Below are 25,524 nucleotides of genomic sequence, written 5' to 3'. Positions count from 1 at the left end.
CTAATGTCAACATAAATTAATATCAGGAAGGCAGAAATAATTATAACAAAGATATAATGCTAGAAAAGTTGTGCTTTACAGAATTTGAAATGAAACTGGTTAAGATACCATGACTCCATTTAGACAAAGAATGCAGAACCAGAGCTCCTTCAACTGTTGTTGGACTCCCAGTTTTCATTGGCCCCAGCCAGTGTGGCCAGTGGTCAGGATGTTGGATTGGTAGTCTAATAAGATTTGGAGGGCCACAGGATCCACATTTCTGATTCAGGCCTATTCCCAAAAGCTTAAAGAGGGATCAGTCAGAAAGATCAGGGAATGGTGTTCACTGATGTATTTACATTTTTATTTTTACTGTAGTATTGTCTTTTTAGGTTGTCTACCACATATACATTTATGGTTTTGCTTTAAATGGCCTGGGTCTAAGGTAACTGAAGGCTTGCCTCTTTCTGTTTGTTATCTGCATTTCTAAATTCATTGGGCAAAACACTGCCTTTCTGATGTTAGGCATTTGGCTAAAAGAAACAGGGCTTTCTCATTGCCGATGTCTACTTTGAAGGACGTTCTGCCAAAGGACACCTGCCAGGCACATTCACTTTTCAAAGACACAGTGCTTTTTTTCTAGAAAAAATGGTGCAGGAACTCATCACAAACAGACCTTTGTACTAGTAGTAGAGGTAACTCCTCATTTGTGCAGAGGTTCCGTTTTGGGCCCCTGCGGGCATATGCAAAATTGCATATAATGGGGAGCACCCTGGAGAGTCCTAGTGGCTCAAAGAGGAGATCCACCCCAGAGCCCAAAGAGGGTGGCTTGCAGAGCTGACGTACAGGGAGGCTTCTTCCCTGTGGCTCAGCTCTGACAGTCCATGGAACAGCCTTACCTCTTTGGCACAAGCAGGAGAGACAGGGCAGCTTGCAGAGCTGATGCACCGGGCTTCTTACTGTGCATTAGCTGTTAGCCGGGAGACTGAAGAACCCTTCTGTGCCTCCAGCTCACAAGGAGACCTTCTCTGGAGCCCATGGAGGAGGATGTCCACTTCATGTTCTGGGGAGGGTCTACTTGTGAGCCACAGGGACGAGGTGAGAGGTGCTGGAACTGTGTTCCGCCACGTTCCAGCTCAAAAAAGCCCCGCGAAGACTGATAAAGACTTTTTCTTCTTGTAGGAAACCAACAAGAACCATGAATGATGGTAAACCCTCTTAATAGAATTCCTACCCTTTCACAGGTTGTGAAGTCCAAAGTTCTATGTCTTTATCAATTAATGATTTGACTGTGAAAAAAACAAAGAATAAATGCTTCCTATGGCGACCTTGCTTGCTTGTGTGAATTGTCATATTCAGAGTGTGCCATGCTACACATACATTCCTCCCCAAACACTCTATAATATATATCTAAATAGTATTTAGATTTTAATATTTAATAGGTTTATATTGACGCTTCCTTACATTAACCTAAAAGTGGATGAATTGAATAGTTTTTTCTGTTGAGACTAGGTATAGATTAATATGCTAGTCAACTATAAATGCAGAGAACAGGGCAGCATGAGTAGGTTTATAATTTTGGGTGATTGCCAACAATAGATTTTGCTTGCTATCCTCCAGTGGTGTATTTATCAAGTGAATGCATTATCCTCACATGTGATTCCATATATTAGGTGTAGAGAACAACTTAGCTCCTACGCAAGTGGTATGCATGATATTCATGCGCTGGTCTTCTGCCAGACTGTTTTGTGCTACTCATCCTGTTATTAAACTGAAACTTGGGGGTGATTTAAGAGTGTGTGATTGTCTCTTGAAATAATTGTGCATATAAAGGGTACAGAAAATATTTGCTAAAGTGAAACTGCTTTTGAGAATGTTTAAATTGCAACTGAATACTAAGGGTGCAAATGGCAGCACATAGACCCACTACATAGAAGCCAGTATAGTCCACACTGCCAGTATTATGGCCAAGCCATTCACTCTAAACAGAGAACCTCCTCCAGAAGCAATTAGAATGACCAAAATGTGTTTCAGAGATTTCAAGCTAAAGTCTTTCTTTTCAAAATAGTTTTTCATCCATGATTTCTGCATCTTGGCTTTATTTCTGTTAAATAAACCATGACACAGTATAACATATCATGTGTTATTGTTCACCTGAGGTCGTATTTACCTAATTTTAAGACCTGCTAAGGAACAAATGATTGCTATTATGTCCTGATATGTAAAACCACAGAATTCAAAGAGGGTGCACTTTCTTTTTCCCATGATTGTATTTGTTATTTTATAGAAACAATATGATCTGTGTTGGTGTGTGTGAAATTGATATCTTCCAATGCGGCATACATTGTCTTGCCTTGAGTAATTTCACATTCACTTATATGCATATTATGGAATTTCAATTGCAGTATTGGTGGATTTTATTGCCTATGAAAATACTGAATTTCAGGCTTTATCCTATTCCAGATTCATAACAGCTTAGTAGTAAATGGTGAAATGTCTATGTTCTTCAAAAAAATATTCACGAAACTGCATGAATTGGACAGATACTCATCCTAAGGCTGTTTAGTATACCTCAAACTTTTATCTACCAAGATTCCTAGAACCTAGGCAAGAGCTCAGCTGGTATAACATGAGACTCTTAATCTCAGGGCTATGGGTTTGAACCCCACGTTGGGGAAAAGATTCCTGCACTGCAGGGGCTTGGACTAGATGATCCTAATGGTCCCTTCCAACTCTACAATTATAGGATATTATTAAGTGTGTTCAACTACAAGACCATAATGGAGATGGGTCATAGCTTAGCGATAATGCATGCTTGGCGTGCAGTAGGTTGCATGTTCAATGCCTGACATATCCAGGTAGGGCTGGGAATAGGAAACCCCTCCCAAAAAACACCTCCTGTCTAAAACACGGGAGAGTTGCTACCAACCTGAGCAGACAGTACTGAGCTAAACTAACCAATAGTCTCAACCTTGTGAAGGCATTTTACGTACTCACCCTCATACTCCACTATAAATATTACAGCGGTACCTCGGGTTAATAACTTAATTCGTTCTGGAGGTCCGTTCTTAACCTGAAACTGTTCTTAACCTGAAGCACCACTTTAGCTAATGGGGCCTCCTGCTGCCGCTGCGCCGCCACGGCGTGATTTCTGTTCTCATCCTGAAGCAAAGTTCTTAACCCGAGGTACTATTTCTGGGTTAGCGGAGTCTGTAATCTGAAGCGTCTGTAACCTGAAGTGTCTGTAACCCAAGGTACCACTTCATATTGTTATGGTTACTGCACTGGAGATCCTATATTTGAAAAGGAAATCCCATTAACTTTCCTGCTTTTTTCTCTCACTCTCCTGTTAGTCTTACGAGAGCTCAGGAAGTTCGACTTTCATGTTTCCCTGTCACAATGTTTCAGCTGCAATACTTCATGTCAGCCTTCAGTATGTCACTGTGCGCCATTTCCTTACAACCTCTCAATAAAGTTATGGCATCTGTTCACCTGAACATTTACCCTCCCACTCACGCCTACTTCCACCTGCCTACTGAAAAAAATATAAAAAGAATAATTCACAGGAATCTTTTTTCAAAATATAAAAATAATGTACTCAGTGAATCTGGCTGTGACAAACACAAGCTTAATCAGTAGTTTTTGCAAATAATTACCCTTTTAATGGATTCAAGAAAAATAATAATACACAAATGGGAAAATGTCCTCAAGAGGCAAAAGAATGATAACTTTAAGCCCTTTAAAAGTTGGAGACATGGTTTTTAAAATTTCAGCATTTTAAACAATAGGTGGAATTCCTTTGCAGGATTAATTTGCCATCCCATTTGTTTTACTAGTCCCTTAAGATCAGTTTATCTGCCAATGTTATGCTTCATTCTTAAATGCTGATAGCCTTCCTGAAATAGTGTTTCTGGGAATGGAGTTTCAAGATAGCCTTTTTGATTCTCCATGCTGAGTGAGATAAATGTAAATTTTTTACAATTGTCAATTACATCCTAGGTTAGTTGACTTGGCTTTCTTCACTCGTATATGTGGCTTAGACGTGGTAAGGGGAATAGAAATGGTGCAACCATGATTTCTATTACAACTGTAAAAACTGTATTTTCCTTAAATGAATATATTTTACTATTCAAAAATATAAATACATTTCAGTAAAAATATAAAGGACATGGGAAATTTAATTTCCTTTTATACTTTTTTTGTGATTTTAAAAGGCTGGGCAAATAAATAAAAACTACGGTACTTAACTTGGCCCCAACAAGAATGCTATGTTAGTGCCAGTCCTACTTCCTTTTGGAGGGTATTCCAAAGCCAGGATTCCCCTGCTAAGATAGTCCCCTCCAAACCACTGAGCCTCGCGCTTGTCAATTGGAATGTTGGCGGTTTGAATCCCTGCGACAGGGTGAGCTCCCATTGTTTGGTCCCAGCTCCTGCCATCCTAACAGTTTGAAAACACGTCAAAGTACAAGTAGATAAATAGGTACTGCTCTGGCGGGAAGGTAAACGGCGTTTCCGTGCACTGCTCTGGTTCGCCTGAAGCGGCTTAGTCATGCTGGCCACATGACCCAGAAGCTGTCTGCGGACAAACGCCGGCTCCCTCGGCCAGTAAAGTGAGATGAGCGCCGCAACCCCAGAGTCGTCAGCGACTAGACCTAACGGTCAGGGGTCCCTTTACCTCTACCTTACATGGGTAAATACACAAAGCACCTCTCTTATAGACAGAACCCAAATAAGGGTCTCATTCGAGACCTTAATGTACAGGCAGCTTGATATATGCAAAAAGGTGCTTCAATACATATTTGGGTCCTTAGCAATTGAGTTTACCTTTAAAGGTAAACACAAGCATTTTTAACTGAGTTTGGAAACAAATAAAAACAGTGTAATTCCTTCAGAATAGATGTAATATGATTCTATCTAGACTAACCAGTCAGAATTCTGTGCTAATTGCATCTTCCAAACCAGCAGCCACATGTGCAATGCATTGCATTTATCCAACTGGAAGGTTGAATCACCATAGCCAGGTTATTTTTGTCCAGGAAAGGCTATAGCAGACAAGCCAGCCAAAATTGGCAAAAGGTGATCTAAGGCTACTTGGATCTATAATTACAGTGTTGGAGTTGTATGCTTATTCCTTTGGTGGGAATGCAAACCCACCAGTACTATTTGCACACCCAGTTCCTAGCCCTGGGAAGCACCTACTCTGCCTTGTCAGGGTTCAGCTCCAGTTTATTGATCCTCATGTAGTTCATCACCAAGTCCTGACAGTGGTTCAGCATTTCTACAGCCTCACCTGATCAAGGTGACAAGGAGAAATAGTTGCCCTGTGACACCTAACTCCAAATTCCCAGGTTATTTCAACAAGCCTTTTTATATAGATTTTTTTTTTTTTAAAAAAATGGGTGATTAGATGGAAACTTATGGGACTCTATAAATCAAATGCCATGAACTGAGCAAAAACCAAAACCAATCTTACCTTCCGAAACTGACCTTGCGCATATGTACAGAACCAACTGATTTTGAAAATTATTGTCTTGTGTCCTTGTTTCACACTTGACCCTTCTGAATGGATATTGCAGTGCAAAAATGATATTAGTGGCTGCATTCACCCATAACACTAGTGTCATGAGGATGAATCTATACAAGTCCCCCTTTCCTGTCTGATGTAGAATTGTTTTTGTTTACACATGTAAACTTCTTAAAACAAAATGTAGTGGAGGGAAATGCTTAATCACTGTGGTGCTTGCAAATCTTAACCAGGCAATTCATTTGATAGTTTAACCTTTGCAGTGTAAATTATTGTTTGAGATACACCATTCAGCCTTCTGTAAAAGTGTTTGTTTTTTTCCCTACTTGCCTGAGTGACAAACACATGTCACATATTTTATTTTATCCTGGGGTTACAACACAGTGTCTGTATAAACAGATGTATTTTATATCAACATCATAAATAATAGAATTCAGATACTAATTAAAATATTATAGCAGGAGAATCTAATATTTCACTTACACTACCCTGCTTAATGTGTAAGTATAACAATAGTGTGAATGGGATTTCAATTCAAGGAATCTACTTGAGGTCATAAAGATCTTACAGGGAATGGGGAGTAGAGTGGCTGAGCTCTGCTGAATTAGATCCTATTACCCTGCACTAATTAAAACAAAAGTTTCTAGCACGAAAGAGGTCTAAGTGACAGTATTTTAATAAGCAATGGTTGGTTTGTGTTACATAATAGTTACAGCATACAATCTTTCTGTGCTAACCTTATCGTACTTACTAAATGCTTGTACAAGTAGTACACACTTGTAACAGAGCCACATATTATCTTAATAAGAAGTATAAAGCTAGGATTAAATTTCATTCATCTCTTTAGCTAATGCATTTCTAAAATCAAGTTAAATAAGCAGTTGGCTGAGCACACAGGTCACGTTAATAAGTTCTGAGTCCAAGATTTAAGGAGGAGAATCTCTTGATTCCTTTATGGCCATTTGAAGATTATATAAAGAGCTGTATAACCATAATTTGCTTTTCTCTTTAAACAAGGAATGTTTATGAGTAAATATAGTCTCAACTCCTATAGAAATTATAATATTTAGCATTAGTATTAACCCAAATTACTTTCCAAATAGCAGATAATAAAATATAAGTCTTTTTAAATATGTACTGTATCTCATATTTCTATGTTGCAATCTTTTATTGCAAGCCACACCCAACACAGCATAGAAAGCAAAAAAATCCTTAAAATGTCATGATTAAAATCATCAACAGAAATATAAGTATGCATATGTGGCTTTCAAAGTGAAATTATAGAAATAATAATAATTTGCTAGTCCATATAGTTCTTTTTCCTCCTTAATATTCAATATTCCCTTATGGATCAATCCTTCCAGGCCCAGAGTACCTTCTGCAGGGTGCTAAACTGAATTGATAGTGCACAGTAGAGGTTACAGTTTGACACTGTAAATGCTCCTGCATGCCACTTTTCATTAATGTTCCAAATGTGGATATGTTTGCCAGTGCAAGATTGTAAGATATGTTTAGTGGATAACGGCTGTTCTCTGTAAGGTATTACTCCTTTCAGCTGCTTATGATTTGATTACAGTCAAAAAGGCTTTCACAGTAGCCTTAATTATAAATGGAGCATAGTAATCTGAAACCTGACATCACACAAACTGTAATCTTCCTCTGTCAGCATCAATTTAAAGGCATTCTCCTTCCTTCCTACCGTTCTCATCTCTACCCCCCCCCCATTTATTTTAAATGCTGATTTGATCTTTCTGCTTATCCTTTTTTTTCTTTTCGGGGTGTGTCCTACAATAATCCTTGTTTTCATTAGAAGATAGGGCAACGCACACAAAAGTACTATTATCCTTAGGTGGGCACTATTCTCCCAGAATTTTCCACCATTCATTAAGCGTGTGAACTGTTCTGTCAATATTTATGATGTTAGCACAAGCCCTTGATTGAGTTACAAACTTGTATTCAATTAGGGGGCATGTAATTTTGTAAATATTAATAGAATAAAATAACAAAGGTTTTCCATCTGTGGTACCAGTCCTGCTCCATGTCTACCCAAATAATTTTTCCCCAGGATGATCTTACAACAAAGCTAAAAGGAAGAGAAGAAATCAATGACAGGCTCTCTTTTCTATTTATGTCACCCTTTCACATTCAGCATTGTGGTTAGAGCAGCTTTAAGAATGAGTTGAGTATTTAATGGAATAGCAACAATAGTTGATGTCAATTGGAAATGAAAGGGACTAGCATAGAATTTAATCTATATTATCCCAGAAATTGGTCAGAGCATGCCCCAACCTCATTTTAGCCTTGAAGGATAGACCTGTAATAGTGTGATATATAGTTCTCCAGACATAATAGATAGAGGGTAGTCTTTCTCTGTGTTGTGGAGGATTGCTGAGAGATTGCAAAGAAGAACAAAATAAAACATCTTATAAAATAGAGAGAGTTCTGGAAATGATGGAACATTGCTGGAGGAGGGGGGAAGTAGTGCTCCAGGTATTCACAGTATTTTTTAAATCCCTACAGAAGTGCTGTCATGCTTGTATAATATGACTAGTGATGTAGTAGAGTTGCCCTCAAGTTTCCTGTTTGAACAAACACTGTTGATTACTAAAATAACACTAAATTATTTTAATATAAAATGTAATTAAGATATAGGGCCTCTAAGAACAGTCAACCATCTTATCAATATCTCTGGGAGACAGATGGCCCTCCTACAATTATTAACTCCTCAGTCTCTCAGTAGAGTTGCATGCACTTTACTCCAAGGAAGTACTTGGTGTTTGTTGCCACAGATTTTACAGGCACCATCCAATAGGTACCCAGCTGCTTGTGTAACCACATTTTACAGAACTTTCTCTACCACAATGGTGGTGGTAGTATAATTTCCCAGTGTCAATGTATTGCACTTTGAACACTGAGGAAGCTCACCATTTTCATAAAAATATACCCTTGGCAGAAGACACCTGGATTCCCCACAGTGACTGAGTAACTGCTGCATTTTAAACCCTCAAAAGGAACACCATTTTGGTTGTACTATGGCCCATCAACCCCCGTCTGGGCAGCCAGACAAAAGTACCTCCCCTTGGATCCCTTTAACGGATACCCTGATTCCTTGGACCGTGGTGGGGTGCTCACAACTCTCTGTCCACCTAGACTCAGGATCCAACCTAATGCCTTATCCATCACTTGAGTCGACCCCAAACTATTCACATCTGCAACCCCAATCCCTAATGCCACTGCACACATCAAGTAACGAAACCTCATTGCCAGCTGACAAAAACGCACCAAATTGGGTCTGTATAGAGCCTCATTGTCAAATCTGATGCCAGGGTGCCAAATGATCTGGTCCTGAGTGCCAACATGTGCTGCATCACCCTGTTCATTGACTCATGTTCCAGCAGTTCTGACCACAGAATTGTCATTACTGGGTGCATTGTGTACAATGCCTCGAGGTCCAGTGCTGCTGCGAATGTGAGGTTGATGCCTTTCTAGTTTACCAGATTATTTTCACCTAGCTGAATGATCGGGGCATCTGGCAGGCTCACTACTGAATTGCATGAGGTCAGACAAGGCTTCAGGCCTTCCCATGTCATACCCCTTCAACAAAGCCATGTAATATGTAATATGGCCTCAGCCCATGTGTTCAGGCTGAGGTGTTGGCCCCATGGTGTTTGTGTAGCTTGCATCCATATCCAATATACAATGTTGTGATCACAGATCCACACAATCCACACAATCCACAGATCCACACAATCAACAGTAAGCTTTTTTAGCTCCCACCATGCTGTTTCTCACTTTCTCCATTTTATCAGGAATGGGTGTTTGGGTCATAGAATAACCAAAAGAAATAAGTTATAGGGGTATAATTGTATAACAAATGTCTCTTTAACCCTGGATCTAGAAAACAGTGGAATTTTAAATGAAGCAAGTAACAAACATTTGTCCCTAGGGTGTAGGTTGTAGGAAAATTGAGCAGGGGGAGTGGGGAACAGAAAATTGAGCATAAGGGGGGAGAGAGGGTTTCTACCTGAAGAGCTATAACACAAATAACATGATGACTTAGTTCACATGATCAAATCCTTGTTTAATATGTCAGAGTACACACAAACTCTTAGTGCCATATTTAGGGCGGTATGGGTGGATCCCTCACACAGGGTGCCAAGTCGAGGAGGTGCAAAATTGAGAAGACATAATTTAGACAATCCATTTCGGAGTGCCAAATTTTGGGCTCCCACAGAGCATCATATGCAGATACTACATTTGAGTGGGAAAACAAGCTAGGAAGCTGCAGTCAACCATTTTGTGCAAACCAGGAACTGTGGATAATGGCCTGCAAACACCCAGGAAGTGAAAACCAACTTTAAATCATGGTTTCATATCTTAGCTTGTTTAGAAACCATTAACCATAGTTTCCTGAGTCACACCTAACAGGAAGCTATACGTAACTGCAGCATTGTGGTTTGCTTCTCCACTCACATGGAGTAGCAAAGTAAGAGCTCATGCATATCCTGATTTATTAAGCGAAATTTGATCATGTCAGTGTGTTCATTGTAACACTGGAAGAAAATTATATATTACGTGTGGACCGTGTCTCAGAACATTAACAATGACAACCATGACAGAGCAGGCAGCCAAAGCCTATTTAAACTAGAGGGAGATTATTTATATGCCTTGCTGCTACACCTCCTACTGCTTAACTTCCTGCTTGGCCTAAAATGCCAAGAGATAGCTTTGGCTTTAACAGAAGCATCATGGGAATTGTAGTCTTCACCACAGGGAACTCTGCTGATTATCAGTGCCCACAGCTGCCCTCTATAGGCCTACAACCTCTTGTTTCTGTGCACTGGGAACAGTGTCCAAGGCAAAGGGAGAGCCGGGGAAAAAGAACAGCATTCCTTATTAACTTGAAGAGGAACACAACATATGGCTAAATAAGAAACAGGTATTTCAACTGACAAACCTAAGTCTAAACATTATGTTGGACTGAGGAAAATACCCTAAGTCTGATTACAACCCTACTCATTCACCTGCATTCGCCTCAAGACTTCAGAGCAGCTCCATATGACTTTCAAGTCAGTGGATTTCTGCCACTTTTGCCAGTGCTTACCTTGAGGACTAGTGAGAGAGGGGATTGAAGAAGCTTAAGCTTTATTCCTTACCTCCAGCCTGAAGAAACAGGTACTTTTACAGTGTATATATATATATATATATATATATATATATATATATATATATATATAAATGGGACATCAGTTATTTGAATGATTTAATTGGTGGTGTTGGGTTAGAGCTGTGCTACCCTGTTTTGTAGTGATTAGTCAGCATGCATGAACATGCTGCACATTCACAATAAACCACAATAAGTGTTTGAAAGACCCTTTATAAATGAGATATGCAAACTCTCTCAGATTTAACCATTCTTTAGACTAATGCTTAGTATCACAGTAATAATTGGATCCAAATAATTTGGGTCCCAAATAATTTAGACCCAAATATCTGAAGGATATCGGAGACAACCCTTGTCCAAATTCCATGTTTAGGAGAAGTATATCACAGGTATCTACAAAAAAAGGAGGCCTTATCTATGATGGTGCCACAACTGTGAAATACCCTCCTGATTGTGGTACTCCTGGAACTTAAACTACTGTATTATATCTCGCACCAGATTAAAACCTGTTTATTTGCTCATGTATTTTAGATGGTGGTGTTTTTAGTTAGTTGAATGCTTTTATTCCTCTTAATTTTATTGTATCGCTGCTTGCGTTTTATATTTGTGTCCCACCCTGAAAAGTATTTTTGGGTATAGGTCAATTTATAATAATTTAAAATAAGTATATAGAACTGAGATGCTTTAAATTCTGTGCTCACAATGCACTTATGTGCTGTATTTTTAAATTGGTAGAACTGCTTGAAAGGAAATTTGTTAACATGAAGTAATAAAAAGGCTACTTTACATTTCCATAGCTTCAAAATATTAGGAAAGATACATTTTCTTGAAATAACAAGTGGGGATTTGATACGATTTTTTTAAGGAAAGATATCTGAAGGTTTATTAGCCTGACAATTTGATGCTACTCTTGGGGACTACACGATTCCTTGTCCATTCCTTGACACTCTGAAGTCCTTGTTGTGACATGGGCTACAGGGTCCTGGAAAGTGCAACCTTTCACATAAGTGTGACACCAGGTTTGATGTCTAGCATCTGCATTTTATTAATTTGGGAAGAATATATTGGTTTGATATTTTCAGCCATCAAATGGCAGTCAGAACCATTATAATGTGATAGGAAAATAAATGATAGCTTTGTTAAGATTTACTTGGTAAAAGACGTGCCCCATTGTTCTGAAGCCTCCTATATCAGCTCAGCCCTTTATACTGTGCTTTCCCCCCTGCAGCCAGACATTTCTACTCCTTTCTTATTATGGTCTCTATGTTCTTCTGTATCTCCAGCAGAACTGAAGAACATGTTCTTCAGAGAGGTGGTTGTTGTTGTTTGATTCCCTGGTGGGCAGGGTTTAAGCACTGTAAATCTCCCAACCATGCCTCTCTCATTAAATATCATTGCTTACAGCCTTTTATCCCATTGTAGAAATTGCCCTGTGAGAACTGGCAATAATGAGGATGGGGATAGATCAGTCAACATGTGTCCTAGATATCTTGTCAACATTTTGCACTGTCTTCATTCATGTTTCATCATAAATTCCACAGTGACAAGCTAAAAGGTTACCATTTAAAATGGTGATTAATGTAGTTGTGTTTGAAATTAGATCCACTGCAAATAATATGAACATAGATCTTATAAGTTGTTTCCAGCGCCTTTCTAAACTGGGGAACAAAGTGTGTTGCACATGTTCTTGGGTTAAAAGCTCAATGAGCATATGCTGGGGTTAATTATAATTCTCCCTATTTGAGATTACTAGGGAGGTGAGAGGGAAAAGGTTAGGAAACAGAACCACAGCTGACATTTATAAGCTTATCTTAATTAATATATCTTCTGTCCGGTGCATGAAATTACTTCCTCCTTTGCATGTGTCTGCATTAAAGCTATGTGAGCAATAAGCGTATCTGTACTTTTAGACTATAGCAGCAATACTTCCTTGTTAAATAAAATTATTTCATATACTCAAAACTGAATATAAGGCATAAAATAAACAAGACACTTTGACTGTGGTATACGAAAGCAAAAGAGACTAGCTAAAAATGTGAATGACAGGAATGACAGAAGACTAGAAAGTGATAGAATGAGGAACCCATGTGTTTTGCTTAAAGTGTGAGACAGATCTCAGTAACAGCTGGACTTTATATTTTCAAAAAATGGAGACGCCATTGTTTCCTTATCCCATAATTCTGTGGGTGACCTGATAACTGCAGCACCTAACAGGGACTAGTTTATTGTTTGCAATCTCCATCTTAAGAATGCATTTAAATGCAGACCTCATGACTACAATATCCAACCTAATATTTATACTTTTGTTTTTTATTCCTCATCCATCTCATCCTTCTTTGTGTACCATTTAGCCTGATGAAGAGTTCTGGGAAACTTTTAAGACTTCCTATTTTGTGATATTTTGGGTGGATCTTAATATGCGTATAGCCCAGTTGTGGATTTTAATATTGGCTCTTATGGACCAATGCAGCTGTATTTCCTTTTTATGCAGCTTAAAAGTAACATCCAGCTACTGGAAATATTGGTTAGTGTCGTATTGATTCAGGTAAAACTAATTGAGCTAGAAAACTGGATGTTCTTGGAAGAATAGGTGACCAGTAGGCAAGCAGACCATAACCCTTCTGATTCAGCCCTAGTGATAGAATTTTAGAGGAAGACAGTGTTCCTTTGACAAAATTACAATACAAGTCCTGCATGTATTCAAAACATATACCGAGCTAGATTAATATATGTATTAACATCAGCAATTAATTATTCGAAGGCATTACATTGCCTGCAACATTTGATACAACTGACAGAATTTAGCATACTGAATTAGCATATTGCAGTGTACTGCTATGGATGACCTATTTCTCTGTATCCTTTGAGAATTAAGATAGAGGAAGCTCTTGCAAGAGAATCCTTGACCTCAGCAGTTAGGCAGCAAGTCGATGGGTAGATGAAATACTGTAATCTCTATCAGGGCAGTGCAAGAGAACAGGGACGTTTGTCAGCATGAAGCAACCTTTAATTTTCTGTTTATATGACATTGACTCAGACTTGGCTCATGTTCTCCAGTATAAAACTTCATAATTATGAAGTGCACACAAAGCCACATTCATACAAATTACCAAGTTTCCACAAATTTTCTCACCATGGTTGCCTTGGCAAATGTCCCTTCTGCAAATATCTGTCCCTCCAGTGATAATCTTGAAGCTGAGTGCAACACGGATGAGCCTCCATTTTTCCTCCTGAGCTATGGACTAAGATGGAGGGCAGGGGGTTGTTCCTATCATGCTGGTGTCGAATGTCTGATGCCAAAGACAACACAAGGGAGGGATAAGCCCAGCCATAATTTCTGACCACTGCAAAATGAAAATATACATTCAAGTTCCTCTAACCTAGCAAGGCTGAGCCATTTAAAGGGCACATCTACTGCATACTGATTATATCAGCTAACCACCTGTTGTGAGGGGATTTTTTTACAGTATAGCAGTGAGCACAATAGTTATATATGATGATCTCTCGATTGGTTCCCATCTAAACAACTATAATTAGAACTGCAAATGCTGCCCGATGTGGTATATATCTAGCGCCAAAAAGTGACATCTGTGTCTTGGAACCCACAGTGTGCAAGAACCAATCAAGCTGGATTTTCAAATTCACATTGTTTCTTCTTTTCATGATAGAGCACTTTGATAGCAGTTCTGGACACACACACACATGGTATACAGGAAAGTGAATGCTTTGGAAAAACTTGGGAATATTTTGGAGGGTTGCTGTTTAATATTTTCATACATGAGCTCAGCAGTACCTGCAACACACAATCTACAATAACTGTAATAAAGTGTTTGTAACAAAGCGTTTGCAAGCTTGGTGTAATGGAGGGGGTTGGTATTGCATGGTAACAAGGTGACTTTTTTCTAATATGGTTTTTAAATGTGATATTTGGACACCATGATTTTAGTTTTTAGGTATCTTATTTAATCCAACCATAATACAAACACTGACATTTGCTAAATCTACTTTATAAAATGTAGGATGAAGTTCTTACTTTAAGAAGGGCTTTGGTTATACAGTATGTTAAAAGAAGGAAAGCGGGTCTCATGTTGGGTTTCAATCTGAGGTAAGAATGTGTGTATCTCCTCATGTGATAAAATGTGAGAATGCCTTTCCTGGATATTATACTTGAAGCATGAAAACTAGATGCACAAATCTCTGCCAGATCCACTTTCTGCTGACTTGCCATAATGTTGAAAGCTCCTGAGAGTAAAAGGGAGATGTTTTAAACAGGAAAGGTTTTCCTTAAAGATGTAGATAGGTAGCTGACCCTGAATAAAGTATCCTTCACTTTCAGTTCTGACTGAAAAAACTACTAAAGACTCTTTCTAGCTCTTTTAACATTGGAATCATCTTTAAAATTCAAATAAATTTTGGAAATAGAATGTGTTCTAAATAAAGCAAGTCATGAAGCAAATTCCTGCAGAAAATACAGAGAACAGATAAATAAAACACACATTTCTGCATATTTTCAGTTGAAAAATTATGATAACTGTAAAAGTGCTTACTATAAGAAACACAAATACTGTGAGTATGTCTGTGGAATTAAAACCTGAGATGGAGTTGTAGCGTTATAGTAGATCACATATATTGCATGTAAAGCTCCCAGGTTATTTCCCTGAGTTCTTCAGGTAGGACTGGGAAATATTCCTCTTGGATACCTGTTGCCAGCCAGTTTAGAAAATATTAGACTGAAGAAACGACACAAAATATGACAAGTTTTATAGAACATGGTTCAGCTTTATTTCCTGCACATGGAATGCAGCTTCCTATGAGATACACAATCACAAACATTGGAAGCATATAGTTTACAGCTCATGGTTAGTGATGATTGAGCTTAACCTATTTCAGATGACACAGTATGCCAAACCTTGGCTTAGCTCAGTGCAGTACAGGAGCAAAAGGACCAGGAAGAAGCAGAGTGCCATCCCAGTAAGCCACAGGTTGACTTACCATATTGTGTGAATGAGGCCATTATAGATCTTTGTCCAAAATACATTCTTAGCCTTCTGAAATTTTACTTTAGTGTTAAACTAGATGTATTTTCAAGGAATAAATGAGTAACAGTATATATCTTTTTCAGCGTATATATATTTCTCTTCTTAATTAATTGAACATTATAGTCTCAGAGTAGATAGTGAATTTAAATTAAGATTCTCACTTAAGGCACTTACCTTATTTATTAATAACCTACAGAATGTTGATGCATTTTTTGAGAAAGACATTTAAAAGGAGGGGAAAGGCTTTTGTAGAAAGAAAGGGCCTTACACTTAGTCAAAAATAATTTTAAAACTAAAAAAATCCATGAGGGATGGTCCAGTAAGTCCCTAATGTATGCCTTAGTTGCATAAAACTCTTCATGTGTAGGTGGGTAACCGATGGGGAGATGGATAGATCAGGCAAGTTGCTTGTGTTCTTGAACATGGTAAAAAGCCTTCAAATTATTTCACAAAGTTAAAGAGTAGTTATCATCCAGATCACATAAAGCTAGTTTGTTTTTCTCGTGATAATTGGGAAGGGGACTGTCTTAAAGGTAATTATAAAATTTATAATTGGGTGACTTGTAAAGGCAAACTGAGAGTTTGTCTTCTGATCCCAGAACTGAACTAAACCCTGAATTCCATTGACATTTAGGCCCAGCTTGTAACAGACTTGCCCATGCCATCCTCCCCACACTTTCCCACAATTTATATTTAAAATGTGAATGTTCCAGTGTTATCAACAGTAGATATTTCTCTTAAGTAGAATTCTATCGATATATATTTTTTTCCTAAGTAAATTCGACTGACAGAATTCAATTTACTTGAGATAAAATTTGGATGGATTATCTGGAAAGCATTCTTAGAATGGTACTGATGTTGAATCACTCACTACTTCTTATACTACAATTGGTGCAAGCACTATATTCATATGAATGAGCTCATTTTGTATCTCTAAGCTATTACCAGAAGCAGGATTGTCCTTAGGGTGGTATTCAATTCTCTGATTCTTCCTTTACATTTGTTCTGTATCTAATAGATAAGCACATCTAGTGCAAGAATATGTGCTTTACTTACTAGTATTTAATGATAGATAATTTAATCTTTGTACATACTCAACCAAATAGTATTCTCATTATTTATTGTACTATTAAACTGGTTTTTTAAAGTTTACCCTAATGTAAATTATAGAAAAGCAGTATATGGCACATGGATTTGTTTTTCTTTTCAGTGCTTTGATAACTAAGTCATCAGAGCTGTTTACATTTGAAAAAATCTATAATACTTAAATGTTGATCCCCTTTTTTCTTTTCTAAGTCTGTATTTAAATCTGTTTAGTGGAAATAATAAATATAAGGGGTGAGGGGGGTAAATTTCCTCTACCAATCTGATTTAAATGGAAAGCAACAGCCAAGCTAGCATAAGCTATTATGGTAGACATATATAAAACTTGACAACTTTGCTAAAATCCTCTTTCCTCTTCACTTTATATCTTTTCCCTTGTCTAACTGTAAACACCAGGACACTTGGGTAGCAATCCTGGATACAGCAGGAAGTCCCATAAGAGAGAGTGCAAGTACAACTAAATGCTGTAGTGTGTAAAGTCCAGTGTACTCACATTTAATGGAGATTATGTTTCAAATCATATTCTGTGTTGGATTATATATGTAAATTATTAGTCTTCGTTTCTAAAATGCTCATAAAATATCTGTCTTGTAATGGAAACAAAGCTTTGGACTACCAAATTACTTTTAACTTAAGCAGTTAACAAATTTATTTTAAATTTTCTGCTCAGATAAGGTCATACACATCTGTCCTATTAATTCTCATGGCCATTACAGCGACTTCTTGTCCTGTGTATCATGTTGAGGACCTAATGCTGGTGTCAGAAAACTTTGTTCCAGCGACCTTAATTAGTGTTTGTTTGTTTGATTGTTTATTCAATTTATACCCCACTTTTCTTCCTGAAGGAGCCCAGGCTGGCAAGGATTTCCAATTTGGCCTGTGAGGCCATTTCCCCAAAACTACATATAGCTGCACCCTCCCTGTCATCAGGTGTGAGACTGGTAAAGGTGTGGCTGCCATCACTTTGAAGTTTGCAAGCAGTCTGTGTTGAAACCGTTTTCAAACAGACTTCAAAGCTATGTTTCTCAGCACCCATCAGCTGCTTGGTGCTATGTAGTTTCAGGAGTTTGTTTCTTTTTTAAAAAGTTACCATAGAATACCAGCTCATCTACATTTTGTCCCTATGCTACCACCTTTGCTCATAATTGCTATGTTGTCTGCATTGTCTGAACCAAGTTATCGTCTGTTTGAAGGACTAGTTCCCACTTTTTGGTGATAAGGGCAAATGAGCATTTTCGCCTTGAAGCCTTGCCTAAGAAGTCCCCAGTTTTCTAAACCAATCAAGGCAACACCCAATTGCTTATCGGTTACTACTGAGAGCCCTAAGCACTTACATAACCTTCCCGTTAGTACCAAAACAGACCAACCAAGAGTATCCCTCTATTCAGAAAATTACAGGCAACCTCTACCTTTTGTTCACCTTAAATCTCCCTTTCAGTTTCCACTGTGCTTTTTTGTTTTTCGAAAGCAAAGTTGTTGGACTCCTAGATCAATGATGACCTTCCTCTTCCATCCTTCCCACTCACTCACCTGGATGAAATTCCTAGTTGCCTATGGCAACTAGGTAACATGTTAAACATGATTAAAATCTCTCGCTCTTCTTCCATTCCTATTATTTCTTCTCTCTTTCTATCCACTTTCCAGTTTATACCACTTTCCCTTCCCCTTTCCCCACTTACATTGAAGCATCACAGCATGCCTACTCTTGGCTTGTAGCCACCTCATCTTTCTCTTTATCCATATCTTTTTCTCCCTTCCTCTCTCTTCTGGGACAAGCCTTCAGTAATTTGCCTTACAGTGTGCCTTTTTTAACTTTAGCAATAAAACCTGTTTTTTTTCTGGAACAGCTCTATACTCATATCAGTTTCTCCCTCCCAGGTGCCTAATGAGGGCATTCTGCTATCTAGACTTAATTTCTCAAAGTTCCTCATGTGCTATGCCTGTGTCTTTGATTAAATGTATCTGGGCTAGCTCTGACAGCCTGACAGCAACCTGTCCTCAGGCCCAGTACTGCCAGGGCTGTGGAGGATAGAGCTTCCCAGACACAAGACTACAGTAATTCACCTACCATCATTGTATTGCTCACTCCTGAACCAGGGAAATTTGGTTTCAGAAATGCATAGAAATGTGTGTCCCACACTAGAGTTGTAACAAACAAATATAAAAAATACATTTTAAGAATGCCTGGCTGGGGTTTGGAGATGTGAATGGCACAGTAAAGTCTAGCACATATATTTTAGCATAAGGTTTCATTGGTCAAAGTTCGCTTAAATCACCAAATCACCTAAGTATCTGGATCCAGACTCATACAACAATGTAGTGGTTAGTCTTTAAGTGCCATAATGTGGTGTTTCTACTACAGCAAACAAACGTGGCAGATGCCTAGTGGGACCTTTGATTTCTTCTTGAACAGCACTCTCCAACTCCACCTGCTCTAAAAATAGGTTGGCTTGCAGCACAGAAGAGGTGGAAGAAAGCAACTGTGCATAAAACACATGAACATTGCTACCGACTGTGCAGGTGTAGTCATGTGGTTCTCTTGAGTGCAGATCTGCTTTGTTTACCACTACACGCCATTTTACTTCAAAGTTTAGTTAATCCACTAATACTTTTGATTTAAGCAAACAAATGGAGTCTTTTTATCTCAGAAGCTGCCTTTTTAGGGATACATTGAAACCCATGATGTGTCTGATGATATTATGCCTAGAGGAAAATATTTAGTGCCATCATCTCTGAAATGTTGGCACTAATAGTTGAGCGAGTTCATAATATATGCAGGGGCATTGAGAGAAGAGATTTATTAGCTGCCATGTAAATAAGATGTGTCAACAGAACAGAACATTTAAATTGTGCAGTGTTTTCATGATGTAAAAAATACAGAGGTGAAGTGGGGGGTTTAATTAAATATATACACAGAGGTTAAACCAAGATGTTTAATCAAGGTGTTTGTTAAAGCAGGATATAATAATGTCACGATAATGTTGTACAATAGTATCATATTGCATGATTAAAAATAGAAAGGCATGGTAGCATCAAACATTGCCGTCACCTAGTGAATTGCTATGCTTTATGTAAAGGTATCAGAAGCTGCCTTGGGCAAAGTCAGATCATTGTTCCACGTGACTCTGTATTGTCCACTGCTGAGCAGTGGCTCTCCCTGGTTTCGGATATGGGTCTTTGCCAGGTGTCAGGGATTGAGGCTGGAACTGTCTGGATGCAAAGCATGTACTCAGCAATTGAGCTATGTTTCCCAATAGAAATGTAGTAGAGGACAGTTTAAGAAAACCAGCTTATTCCCTACAGCAATGCAATGGCCTTCAAAAAGCAATTAAGCTGCCTTCAGTAAACTGATATTCCTCCTCCAAGATCAATACTCAGCTGCACTTCTTACAAAGCTGATATGAAAATTTAAGCAATCTCTACAATTTAGGAGCTGACAAGGTAAAGGATAGTTAACTAGAATTAACCCTGATAAGCACAGACATGTGACAGACCAACATTTCATAACTCCATTGTAAAAGTGCAAATTGCTGTTATTCCTCCTTTGCAGAAGTGGCTTGGGGGGGGGGGAGTTGCTGTGGTGTTTTTTTAACTGATCTGAATAAGTAACAGATCATTTGCAGAAACCAGTGACATAGTCTATGCTTCATATTTAACGTGTACATACCACCTTTTCAAGTGAGCAAGTATCAGTGCACTACATAAATAGGAGAGCTAAAGATGTAATTGCTGCAATTTAAACTGAAGTTTGCTTCTGAGTGGAAGTTAATTTTTGTGCCTATTTTTAGTGAATAGTTTTTATTGTAAATAAGAGTTGGTAATCAGGCAAGTGATTTGTTGACACCGTTTTCATTTGTTATTGTATCATACAAGAAGTTTCTTTAATGTAGGACTATTTGATGGTACTCAGTCAATTATGGCTATGCATAAGAAGGGAGAATAAAAAGTAAACCTCTAAATTTCTGTGTCTAAAATAACCAGTTTGATTATTTTAGCTTCACTTATATCTTGCTCATTTTTTATGAGTAAGGCTGCAGTCCTAACAGTAGTTAACTAGAAATAAGATCCATTGAATCCAATAGTACTCCTGAGTAGACATGGCTAGGATTCCATGGTAGGAAATTAATATTCAAATTCAACCACTGTTTTCTATATGAATTATGTTAAGATTTTATCTATTTACATTTTCCATTAGCAGTTTAAAAATAATGCATTCTCTTGAATTCACTTTTTTTTTTTAATGAAATGAAGCTGAAAGAGCAAATGTGCCTCCTGCCCCAGTTCAATCAGATACAAACTCAGGAAGATACTGAATTATTTTAACCTTTAAGAAGAAGGAGCAGGGGGAGATTTATTGACAGGGTTCCAGAAAACCCTCTGCATGTATGTATGATACTTTTCTGCACACATGGTCTCTGTGTCCTTATGGCATGAGCCCCCAGAGAGCTCTTGATCTTTAAGAAAGTGAAGCATGTGGAGCACTGCACATGGTGGGGCTGGCTTAGTTATTTCCCTCTCTTTGGACAATAGGACCTTGACGTCATTTGTGAGTGATGAAGCTTCATGCCTTTCCCCCCCTGTGTTATACACACACACACACACACACACACAATATATATATATATATCTATATATATCTATATATCTTTGTGGCCTTGCTGCCCCTGACCATAAAACCCACAAAATTACTATTGCTGTGCAGTATTCTGGAAAATGGGACACAGGTGGCGCTGTGGGTTAAACCACAGAGCCTAGGACTTGCTGATCAGAAGGTCGGCGGTTTGAATCCCCACAACGGGGTGAGCTCCCATTACTCGGTCCCTGCTCCTGCCAACCTAGCAGTTTGAAAGCACATCAAGCACAAGTAGATAAATAGGTACCGCTCCGGCAGGAAGGTAAACGGCGTTTCCGTGCGCTGCTCTGGTTCGCCAGAAGTGGCTTAGTCATGCTGGCCACATGACCTGGAAGCTGTATGCTGACACCCTCGACCAATAAAGCGAGATGAGCGCTGCAACCCCAGAGTCGGTCACGACTGGACCTAATGGTCAGGGGTCCCTTTACCTTTTACTTTTATTCTAGAAAACAGAAAGATAAAGCACTGGCTCAGTGGGCTGGCATTAGTGAAACTATTGAAATAAAAGTTAAAATTTTATTCAAGTGACACAACTTTGGTACTACATAAAACATAATCTGCAGGTATTATATGATAATATGCATCACTTCAAATGACATGTTTCTTTTTGGAAATGGCTACAGTTTGTGATTAGCTGTTATTTTAGTTATAGAAGAAGAAACAAATAAATAAAATACTAAAAATACAAAATTGTATTGCGGTTTTGTTGCCATCAGCAGGAAGTTGAAATCAGTTTGATAGTAAACGTGGTTGTAGTTAACCAAACTACCTGCAGCTCGGTTAGCCAGTGAACTGGATTTTGTTGTATATTTTGTATTACAATTTGAATTGAAAATTGAATTGAATTGAATATGTGCCAGGTGCAATTTTTTGCTGTGTCATATTTTAATTAAAGTAGAGTTCTGTGTTTGTGTACAGTTTAAACAGTATGGGTGAAAATAAGAAAATAAAAGAGAAATGTCTTGTGTTAATCATAAATAAAGGACAGTTGGCTGTTGCTTCACTTTTGTGGAAGCCTTGTGTTTGAAACATGTAACTTCAATATGATTGTTATATGTAAAAAATGCTTACTAAATTTGTGAAATGTGTCTTAGTGGTTGTATATACTTGTGGTAGTTTGACATACGTAGTTATGATAAAGTGTTGTGCATATAGACTTGTCTTTCTTTTTAAATAATTTTTTTCCCCAGAAAAATATGAACAAAGCATTAAGCTTCCCCCAATTTCACTTGCTGGAACAGAAGTTTAATGTACTGTATCAGATTTTGTCATAAGCCTTCATTAGTGCCAGTCATCAGAGTGCTTGTTCAAATATTTTATAAAGGGGTATCATATTTTGATAAAATTGTCCACATCAGATATATTGTTCAAGGCATGCATCCTTTTTGTCAGTTGTTCAGATAAGGCAATTGTCCATACATTCTGTCTCCATTGAATGACGTGTAGATGTTCAGGTCCTTTCCAGTTCTGTGCTGTGAGTAGACATAGACTTGTCATGTGGAGAACCTCTGGCTCTTGGGACTAATGAGGTCTCCCAGGCTTCCCATTTGGCCTGCCAGGCCATTTTGGCCAAGCTACATCCATATGCCACTCACCTGGCAGTATAACATGGTGTCTTGAAGTCTCAACAATCAGCGGATTATCAATGCTTAAAATACCACATTACCTGATGCCATTGTGCTGGGTGATTGACAGGTGGACAGCCCCACTCACCTGCCAAATTTTGACTGTAGCAGATGGGGAGTTAAGGACCTGGTCCACTGGCTGGATCCAGTTCCCCACTCTTGCCTCGTTATCAAACAGCTTTACTCTGTGCTCTATAGCAGATAAGAAAGACAATGTCTGTGGTTCACAACTGGCCAAATAAGTTCTTTTCTCCAGCACTCACATCTCTTTAATATTTAGATTCAATAATTTTAGGTCATTTAGTAGGACAGGCATTGTGTGTGCTTTTGTGTATCTTCCAGGGTGAAATGTGTAATGTTTTTGCCATTTCCCTTAATAAAGTTCCTAATCAGTGATATTGTATTCTTACTTGGACTTTATCCATTCATGTTATAAATGTAATAACAAATTTTCTAATCCTCTTTGAAGCCTCATATTATCTTATTTGAAGTGTTTTCTATAAGTCTGCAACGTTATAGGGAACAAGATCATTCTATAGCCTTTAGCCATATTCCCTTTTACTATGAACTTGTGAGCCTATTAAGGTTTCTTCTGGTCATTTGTTAGGTTTTGTTCTATTGTCTATTATAAAAGTGCTGCAGGAAGTGAGGCTGTTCTGATGAGCCTTTAGTTCTGGGGTCAGGCAATTCATGCAACAGACTTTTAAGGAGCATTACATTCCTTTGTAAGTGTTTGGGGGTTTTTAAAATGTGGAATAAAGTAAATAAAGCTCAAAACTCCTGAAGATGTTATGGCAAGTTTTGTGAAAAAGAAAGGAAGAAAAGGGAGGGGTTAACCTTAGGGTATATTCAAACTGGTAAAAACCAACGAATTGAAAAGTCAATCTCTGCTTTCAATTAAGCAGTTTTTGGGTCAGAAGAGACTGCTATATTATCAAGTGGTCTGCCCTTCTGAATATCAAAGTTATTTTCTATCAATAATACCTGCTTCAGTCTCAAAATGTCCACAAGGATATTCACCTTTTTATAGATTTAACTTGATGAAACATACAATTAGATCCTTTTTTAAAAAAAATTACCTATGCCTTCACTGGCAACTTTTCTTAAGCTGGGAAAAATAGGTTTCACACAGTGGTCTGTTGGGAGATGAGGACTGAACACAGACTATTTATCATCCTATGCACACTTATATGGGAGTAAGACCTGAACATAAGCCTCAGAAAGAGCAGCAGCATGTAGCACACCTATTAGACTTAGTCCAAACAGAGGAGATGCAATAGCAAGGAATATGTGCCATTCTTCTGAGAAGCAGTCATTGATGCCTGGACTTCGTGAGAGAAAGCGAAAGAGCTGTGCTAGAGGAGGGAGATAGAATTGTAAAGGCATGTTTGAGTGAGGAGTGGAAACATCAGGTCCTAGCTCCCAGTGATTGATAGCTAGCTGTATTGGGAGACATTAAAAAGGAGCTAGCCATGGGCAGAGGATCACCATTCAGAGGGTGGCAACCGTGAAGGAGTGACTCCAAAGGGAATATTCACAAATAGCCATGTGCTCAGTATAGTGGGCCCAATTTTGTGGAACTCCCTTCCCTTGGCTGCTTCACCAGCTATGATCGTTCCTAGACTTGGCTAACCATGTCTCAAGCTTTAGTCACATCCTACCTGAACAACTGTAACATGCTATGCATTCAAGGACCACTTTTGAAGATAGTCTGGAGGCTGCAACCAGTGTACTAGGTTGGTAAGTGGGGAAGCCTGATGGCACCATGTTTCACCAGTCTGAAAACACTGCATTGGCTGCCAGTAAGTTACCAGGCTCAATCCAAGGTATTAGTACTGGCATATGGATTCCTAAATGGCTTGGGATCCAAGTAGGTAAAGGAATGCCTTTCCCAAGATCAACCATGTCAGGCCCTACAATTTGCAAGAGAGCCCCTGTTGCTGCCACCTGGATGATGCCTGGTTAGTACCGACCCATGACAAGTCCTGCTCAGTAGTGGTTCCTCATTTGTGGAATCTCCTCCCTGATGAGGCGGCTTTGTCTCTCTCATTATTAACTTTCAGGAGGCAATTTCAAACATTTTCATTTATCCTAGCATTGGATGGCAGAAACATACTGTTCCTGTCAAACTTGAAATGATCAGCTTTGAGAGTAGGTGATTATTTTACATGTCTTAAATGGTTTTAATTGTTTTAAATATGTTTTACTGGTGTTTTATCAGTTAGAATCCTAGAATTGTAGAGTTGGGCGGGACCACATGGGTACCGTATTTTTCGCTCTATAAGACGCACCTAGTTTTTAGAGGAGGGAAACAAGAAACAAGAAAGCAACGTAAAGCCTCTTGAGCAAAGAGGCAGGAGTGTTCCGGCTGCACTCAAGGGGCTTTGCATGGCTTTCGCTAAAGCCAGAAGAGCAAGAGGGATCTGTGCGCACCAATCCCTCTTGATCTTTTGACT

General features: G+C 38.5%; 1 protein-coding gene across 17 annotated transcripts in view; it reads left to right on the top strand.

Annotated features, from left to right (window-relative positions):
- The window catches only part of TENM2 (teneurin transmembrane protein 2), a 753,140-nt gene that overhangs the window by 239,290 nt on the left and 488,326 nt on the right, over positions 1 to 25,524 (top strand). For 2 of the 17 annotated variants that reach the window (XM_083430650.1, XM_083430646.1), the window contains exon 1: positions 10,299 to 10,678. The exons of 13 other annotated variants lie outside the window; for them this stretch is intronic. The gene's annotated coding sequence lies outside the window, so the exon portion shown is untranslated. Of the gene's footprint in view, positions 1 to 10,297; positions 10,679 to 25,524 lie in introns of those variants that run through there. 2 more of the 17 variants (XM_083430643.1, XM_083430651.1) reach the window with 2 other exon arrangements.

Source organism: Podarcis tiliguerta, assembly GCF_965153285.1.
Source record: "Podarcis tiliguerta genome assembly, chromosome: 2".
NCBI classification, from domain to species: Eukaryota; Metazoa; Chordata; class Lepidosauria; order Squamata; family Lacertidae; genus Podarcis; species Podarcis tiliguerta.
Note: the sequence above shows the minus strand (reverse complement) of the source record. Positions and strands in the feature narration are given on the sequence as shown.